This window comes from Microtus pennsylvanicus, chromosome 5 (assembly GCF_037038515.1).
Source record: "Microtus pennsylvanicus isolate mMicPen1 chromosome 5, mMicPen1.hap1, whole genome shotgun sequence".
Lineage (NCBI taxonomy): Eukaryota > Metazoa > Chordata > Mammalia > Rodentia > Cricetidae > Microtus > Microtus pennsylvanicus.
In genome coordinates this window covers 44,943,105-44,951,193 of record NC_134583.1, presented here as the reverse complement: position 1 = coordinate 44,951,193, position 8,089 = coordinate 44,943,105, and the positions used below count along the sequence as shown (strand labels likewise).

General features: G+C 39.1%; 1 pseudogene; it reads left to right on the top strand.

The window, feature by feature from the left end:
- The first annotated feature begins 6,132 nt into the window (after positions 1-6,132).
- On the top strand, positions 6,133-7,299 carry LOC142850814 (olfactory receptor 52P1-like; annotated as a pseudogene).
- The last annotated feature ends 790 nt before the right edge of the window (positions 7,300-8,089 follow it).

The following is an 8,089-nucleotide window of genomic DNA, read 5'->3' as shown; positions in this document are numbered from 1 at the left end:
TAAGTAAATATATTTTCCTCTGAAAATGCAGATCCTATGCCTCCACTAAATGTTGAAGAAATATTCCCGAGGATTTATAGAGCCTGGGAGATGAGTCAGACCTTCCAGGTAGGTTTTCCAGAGTGATTCTAGATGACAGTAAGACACTTAAAATTCACCTAACCATCCTATTTTCAGTGGATGGGACACTTTTGGTTATTGTATTATTATTTTTCAGCTGAACAAAGCCTTGCCCTTTAACTTTTCATTTTATTTCATTTTTTTAAAAATGGAAAACTATCTGTTTTTATTTTACATACCAGTTCCAGTTCCTACTTTCTACTGTCCTCCCATTCCCTCCCTGACTCCCATCCACTCCTCAGAGAGGGTAAGGCACATTGCTTTGGGGAAGGTCCAAGGCCCTCCCTACTATATCTAGCCTGAACAACATATTTATCCACAGAGAAGCGGTTCTCAGAAAGCCAGTACAAGCAGTAGGGATAAATCCTGGTGCCACTGCCAGTGGCCCCACAATCTGCCCTAGCCATACAACTACCATCCACATTCAGAGGGTCCTGTTTGGACCTATGCTTCTTCCTTCCCTGTCTGGCTGGAGTTGGTGATCTCCCGTTTGCTCAGGTAAACTGTTTCAGTGGGTATCCCCATCAAGAGGTCTTGACCTCTTTGCTCATATTCTCATTCCTCCCACTCTTCTTCTGGACTTTGGAAGCTCATCCCAGTGCTCCACTGTGGGTCTCTGCCTCTGTCTTCATCAGTTGCTGGGTGAAGGTTCTATGGTGATATTTAAGATAGTCATCTGACTACAGGGCAAAGCAAGTTTGGACACCTTCTCTATTGCTTATGGTCCTGTCTGGGGTCATCCTTGGACTCCCAGGAATTTCTCTAGTGTCAGGTTTCTTGCTAACCCCACAATGGCCTCCTCAATCAAAATATCTCTTTCCTTGCTCTCCATCTCTGTTCTTCCTTCATCTTGACTATGCCACTCCATCAAGTTTTCCTTTTCCTCCCTTCTCCCATCCTCCTTCTCTTCTGCCCTCCTTTCTCCCCTCCTACCCACTTCTGTCAGGAGGTCTTGTCTATTTTCCCTTCCTAGGGGGGATCTCTATATGTTTTTCTTAGGATTCACCTTGTTACTTAGCTTCTCTAGGGCTGTGGACTATAGGCTCGTTACCCTTTGCTTTACAGCTATTATGAATTTATGAGTGAGTACATGGCATGTTTATCTTTTTGGGTCTAGACTACTTCATTCAGAATGTTTGTTTCTAGTTCCATTGATTTGCATGCAAATTTCAAGATGTCATTGTTTTTTTTACTGCCGAGTAGTACTCCATTGTGTAAATGTACCACATTTTCTTTATCCATTCTTTGATTGTTTCCAGGTTTGGGCTATTACAAATAATGCCACTATGAACATAGTTGAACAAATGTCCTTGTAGTATCATTGGACATCCTTTGGTTATGCCCAAGAGTGGTATTGCTGGGTCCTGACATAAGTTGATTCCCAATTTTATGAGAAACCACCATACTGGTTTCAAGAGTGGTTGTAAAAATTTGCATTCGCACCAGCAATGGAGGAGTCTTTTCCTTACTCCACATCCTGTCCATCATAAGCTATCATTAGTGCTTTTGATCTTAGCCATTTTTACTGGTGTAAAATGGTATCTCAGAGTCATTTTGATTTGCATTTCCCTGATGTCTAAGGATGTTGAACATTTTCTTAAATATTTTTCAGCTATTTGAGATTCTTCTGTTGAGAATTCTCTGTTTATATCTGAACTCCTTTTTTTTTTAAACTTGGATTATTCGGAATTTTGATTTCTAATATCTTGAGTTTTTTTTTTTTTTTATCTGTTTTGGAGATCAGACCTCTTTCTGATGTGGGGTTAGTGAAGATCTTTTCCCATTCTGTGGGCTGTCGTTTTGTCTGGCCGAGCATGTCCTTTGCTTTACAGAAGCTTCTCAGGGCCGGGCAGTGGTTGCACACGCCTTTAATCCCAGCACTTGGGAGGCAGAGGCAGGTGGATTTTTGTGAGTTTGAGACCAGCCTGGTCTACAAGGGCTAGTTCCAGGACAGGCTCCAAAACCACAGCGAAACCCTGTCTCGAAAAAAACAAAACAAAACAAACAAACAAAAAAACAAAAAAAAAACAGAAGCTTCTCAGTTTTAGGAGGTTCCATTTATTGTTTCTTTCTGTGTCTCTAATACTGGTGTTATATTTATGAGGTGGTCTCCTATGCCCATGCATTGAAGGCTGCTTGTACTTTCTCTTCTATGACGTTCATTGTGGTTGGTTTTATTTTGAGGACTTTGATCATTTGTACTTGAGTTTTGAGCATAGGGATAGATATGGATCTGTTTGCATTCTTCTACATGTTGACATTCAGTTTTGTCAGCACTATTTGTTGAAGATGCTTTCTTTTTTTCCATTGCATATTTTAGCTTTATTTTTTTTTGTCAAAAATCAGGTTTTTATAGGTGTGTGGATGAATATTCGGGTCTTCAATTTGATTCAGCATCTAATAAGATGATCATATGTTTTTTCTTTCTGTTTATTTATATGTTGGACTACATTGATAGATTTTCATATGTTGAACTATCTGTGCTTCTCTGGGATGAAGCCGTCTTGATCATGGTGGATGATTTTTTTTTTTTGATGTGTTCTTGGATTCTGTTTACCAGTATTTTATTGAGTATTTTTGTATCTATGTTCATGAGTGATATTGGTCTGTAATTCTCTTTCTTGGTTGAGTCGTTGTGTGTTTTCAGTATCAGGGTAACGGTAGCCTCAAAAAAAGAGTTTGGCAATGTTCCTTCTGTTTCTATTATATGGAACAATTTGAGGAGTATAGGTATTATCTCTTCTGGGTTTTTTGGTGTTGTTCTTGTTATTGGGAGACTTTTGAAGGTTATAGGCCTCCTTAAATTGTTCACCTGGTCTTGATTTAATTTTTGTATGCGGTACCTATCCAGAAAATTATTTATTTATTTTACATTTTCCAATTTTGTGGAGTATAGCTTTTGTAAGATGACCTAATGATTCACTGGATTTCCTCCGTGTCTGTTGTTTCATCCCCCTTTTATTTCTGTTTTCCTTAATTTAAATGTTCTTTTTTTCTGCCTTTTGATTAGTTTGGATAAGCTTTTGTCAGTCTTGTTGATTTTCTCAAAGAACCAGCTCTTTGTTTCATTGATACTTTATTTCTAGTTTATTGATTTCAGCCCTCAGTTTGATAATTTCATGTTCTTTACTCCTCCTGGGTGAGTCTGCTTATTTTTGTTCTAGAACTTTCGGCTGTGCTCGTGTGTGATTTCTCCACTTTCTTTATGTAGTCATTTACTGCTATGAACTTTTCTCTTAATACTGTTTTCATAGTGTCCCACAGGTTTGGGTACTTTGTGCCCTCATTTTCATGGAATTCTAGGAAGTCTTTAAGTTATTTATTTATTTCTTCCTTGACCCAGGGATGGTTCATCTGAGCATTGTTCAATTTCCATGAGTTTTAGGCTTTCTGCAATTAGGGTTGTTGTTAAATTCTAATTTTAAAGCTTGGTGATCCAATAACATACAGTGGGTCATTTCAATTTAATTTTGTATCAGTTGAGATTTGCTTTGTTACTGAGTATGTAGTCAGTTTTAGGGAAGGTTCAATGAGATGCTGAGAAGAAAGTATATTCTTTTATGTTTGGATGAAGTGTTCTGTAGATGTCTGTTAGGTCATGACATCTGTTAGCTCTCTTATATCTCTGTTAATGTCTGGTTGACCTGTCCATTGTGGAGAGTGGGGTGTTGAAATCTCCTACTATTAGTGTGTGTGGTTTGATATGTGATTTAAACTTTAGTAATGTTTCTTTTACATAATTGGGTGCTCTTGGATTTTGATCATAGATGGTCAGGATTGGGATTTCATCTTCATTGATCTGATGAGTATAAAGTGTCCTTCTCCATCTCTTCTGATTGATTTTAGGTTGAAGTTTATTTTGTTAGATATTAGGATAGCTACACTCACTTGTTTCTTAGGTCCATCTGATTGGAAAAAACCTTTTCCTAACACTTTACTCTGAGGTAATATCTGTCTTTGAGGTTGAGGTGTGTTTCTTGTATACAGCAGAAGGATGGATCCTGATTTTGTATCCATTCTTTTAGCCTGTGTCTTTTTATAGGTGAATTGACTCCATTGATATTGAGACATTAAGATCAGTGATTTTTAATTCCTGTTATTTTTTGGTGGTAGCTTTGTGTGTTTTCCTTCTTTGGGGTTTGTTGGTGTGAGGTTATCTGTTGCCTGCATGTCTGTGGGTGTAGTTAGTTTCCTTGTGTTGGAGTTTTCCTTCTAGAACTTTCTGTAGGGCTGGATTTGTGGATAGGTATTGTTTAAATCTGGTTTTGTCATGAAATATCTCATTTTCTCATCGATGGTGATTGAAAGCTTTGTTGGATATAACAGTCTTGTCTTGCTTGCGTCCATGGTCTCTTAGTGGTTGTAGCACACCTGCCCAGGATCTTCTGGCTTTCATGGTTTCCACTGAGAAGTCGGGTGTAATTCTGATAGGTCTGCCTTTATATGTTACTTGATCTTTTTCCTTTACAACTCTTAATAGTCTCTCTTTATACTGTATATTTTTCATTTTAATTATTATATGGTGAGGGGACTTTTTTTGGTTCCAGTCTATTTTGTGTTCTGTATGCTTCTTGTACCTTCATAGGAATATGCTTGTTTTGGTTGGGAAAATTTTATTTTATAATTTTGTTGAATTTATTATTTGTGCCTTTGAGCTGGAGTTCTTCTCCTTCTTCTATCCCTATTATTCTTAGCTTTGTTTTTTTCATGGTGTCCCAGATTTCCTGGATATTTTGTGTTAAAAATTTGTTAGACCTAAAGTTTTCTTTCATCAATAAATCTGTTTAATCTATAGTATCTTCAACACCTCAGATTCTTCCGTCTCTTTTATTCTGTAGATTATGCTTGCCTCTGTAGTTCTCATTTATTTACCCAGATTTTCCAATCCAAAATTTCCTCAGTTTGTGTTTTCTTTTGCCTCTATTTCTGTGTTCATGTCTTGAAGTGTTTAAACTGTTTGCTTTACCTGTTTGATTGTTTTTTCTTGGTTTTCCTGGGTTTCTTAGAGAGATTTATTGTTTTCTTCCAATTTTTTGTTTGTCTTTTCCTCCATTTCTAATAAGGTTAATTTTTATTTCCTTTTAAAGGTTCTCCATCATCTTCATAAAGTAACATTTAAAATTGTTTTGAATCAGCTTCTTCTGGGTTAGGATGATCAAGTATTCTTGTTGTATGACCACTGGTTTCTAGTGTAACCATCTTGTTGTTTATGTAGAATGAATTCTTGCTTTGGCGCCTACCCATCTCTTCCTCCAATTAGTGCTGGTAGTGTTTTTGCCTCTTGGCCCAATCCTTGCAGTGGCTGTCTGTGTCTTTGGGAACTATTCTTTGTGTGCTCTGTCTCTGCCTATGTCTTGGAGCCACTAAGGTCTCTCTTGGCCTGCTTTCTTGGTTCATTTTCTTGGTCCTCTCTGTGTAGTTGCAGCCTGTGCTTCCGAGTTCCTCTAAGGTGTTGAGGGATATAAGAATTTGGAGTAAGTGTGGGATTTGTAGTTTATAGGATCTGATCGATGGGGTGGGTGTGTTAGAGCAGCCTACCTCTTTGACCCCTCTGTATTGTTGTAGCCTATGTTTCAGAGTTACTCTGAGGTCTTGGGGAGGTGTGGAGAGAAGCAGTTTGAGGATGGAGTGGTACATATAGCTTATAGGGTCCAATCAATGTGGTGGGGTTTTTGGAGCAGCCTACATGCTGGAAGCTTGCCTACTGACTGCCTAGCGAATTGTGGCAGGAGGGGAAGGGTCCCGGGGTTTTGCCCCAATATGGATGACCTAGAGAGTGGGGTGGCCCCCTGGGTGGGTGGTCTCTCACCTCTTGGTCCTCTTTGTGTATTTCAGCCTGTGTTTCAGAGTTTCTCTGAGGTCGCAGGGGATAGGAGGGTTTGGGGGTGGAGTGGGGTTTGTAGTTTACAGGGTCTGATCAATGGAATGGGGATGTTAGATCAGCCTACCTACAGGAAGTTTGCCTGCTGGCTGGTTACAGTATTATTAACATGCAGCATCCCTAGGTTTAACATGGATGGCAACGCTACACATCACATTGCATCTTTCTTCCTGGTTGGTATTCCTGGGTTGGAAAGCTTTCACTGCTGGATCGGCATCCCTATCTGTCTCCTGTTTGTCCTGACCTTGCTGGGGAACAGCATAATCATCACCACTGTCAAGTTAGAGCCAAGTCTCCACCAGCCTATGTATTTCTTCCTTTGCATGCTTGCAATGAACGACATGTGTCTTACCTGCTCTTCCGCTCTGCAGATGCTTGCCATCTTCTGGTTTGGTGCACACTGGATCAACTTTGATGCCTGTCTAACACAAATGTTTTTTCATTCACACACTTTGCATCATGGAGTCTGCTATCCTAGTGCCATGGCTTTTGATCGCTTTGTGGCCATTTGCCTCCCACTGTCTTACACATCAACCCTGACAACACCCATGGTGATTAAAATAGGCCTAGTTGGCCTCAGCCGAGCTACACTTATGATTATGCCATGTCCCCTTTTCATTAAAAGGCTGCTGTACTATACCAAATATGTCATCCACCATGCCTATTGTGAGCACATGGCTGTGGTGAAGGTGGCCAGTGCTAACACCTATGTAAACAGAATATATGGAATTCTAGTGGCCCTTTCAGTGGCAGTATTTGACCTTGGGCTCATAGCCTCATCCTATATAAAAATTCTTCAGGCAGTGTTCCGACTCTCTTCCCAGAGAGCTCGCTCGAAAGCCTTGGGCACCTGTGCGGCCCATGTCTGCACCATTCTTGCTTTCTACACACCTGCACTGTTCAGCCTTGGGCACCTGTGCACCTGTGAGGCCCATGTCTGCACCATTCTTGCTTTCTACACACCTGCGCTGTTCAGCCTTGGGCACCTGTGCACCTGTGAGGCCCATGTCTGCACCATTCTTGCTTTCTACACACCTGCGCTGTTCAGCCTTGGGCACTTGTGCACCTGTGAGACCCATGTCTGCACCATTCTTGCTTTCTACACACCTGTGCTGTTCAGCTTTCTGACTCATCGCTTTGGCAAGAATGTGCCTCCAAGTGTCCATATAATGTTTGCAATTCTGTACTTACCAGTGCCCCCCACAGCCAATCCCTTGGTGTATGGTGTTAAGACTAAAGAGATTCATGACCGAGTACTGGGTCTTCTCCTTCTAAAAAAGAAAATTTCTGAATACTAAAACATTGATACAACTTCTGTTGAAATGTGTTCTTCACAGCAATAGTGTATTAACCTTTGTTGTCACTCTGTTCTTAAATTTTTATTTAATAGAAGATATATTATATATAATGTTGTATTTCTATATTTATCTTAAATATTGAATTCTATAAAAACTGCTGATGAAATTATTTATCATTTCATTGAGAATCTTCAGATTTCTCAGTTATGGTTTTTACTTGCCTTTTTCCTTTTGAGACAGAAGCTTGCTATGTAGACTGAACTGGCCTTCAACTTGCAGAGATCCATTTGCCTCTGCTTCTCAAGTGCTGGGATTCAAGGTATGTGGTAGAGCCCAGCTATGGTTCTGATTTAATATAAATACACACTTATCCATTGCCATCTATCTTCTTGTCTTTATCTATAAATATAAATGAATTTATATATATTTAGTGTCGTATTTCAAAGTAAAATATATGTAATAATGGTAGTTTTGATTCTAGTATATTAAAATTTGTAAAATATCTCTAATAACCTTTCTTCAGCCATCAGAGAAATAAGGTTACACGGCAAATTGCCACTTTAAAATGTGGGAGGAGACAACAGAGAATCACAGTCATGCTTTCCCTATAAGAACAGTCAGTGTGATTTTTCTGAGACATGGAAATTTATATAGCTCAAAGATTCAAATCTATGTGAAGAGCCCTTCAGAAAAGAATACAGATGAAATATTGATTTCAGTTTTTATTATTTAATATATTGCTCTGTTTAAAAAACTAGTAATATTGAGGTAATATGAAGATATAATATTT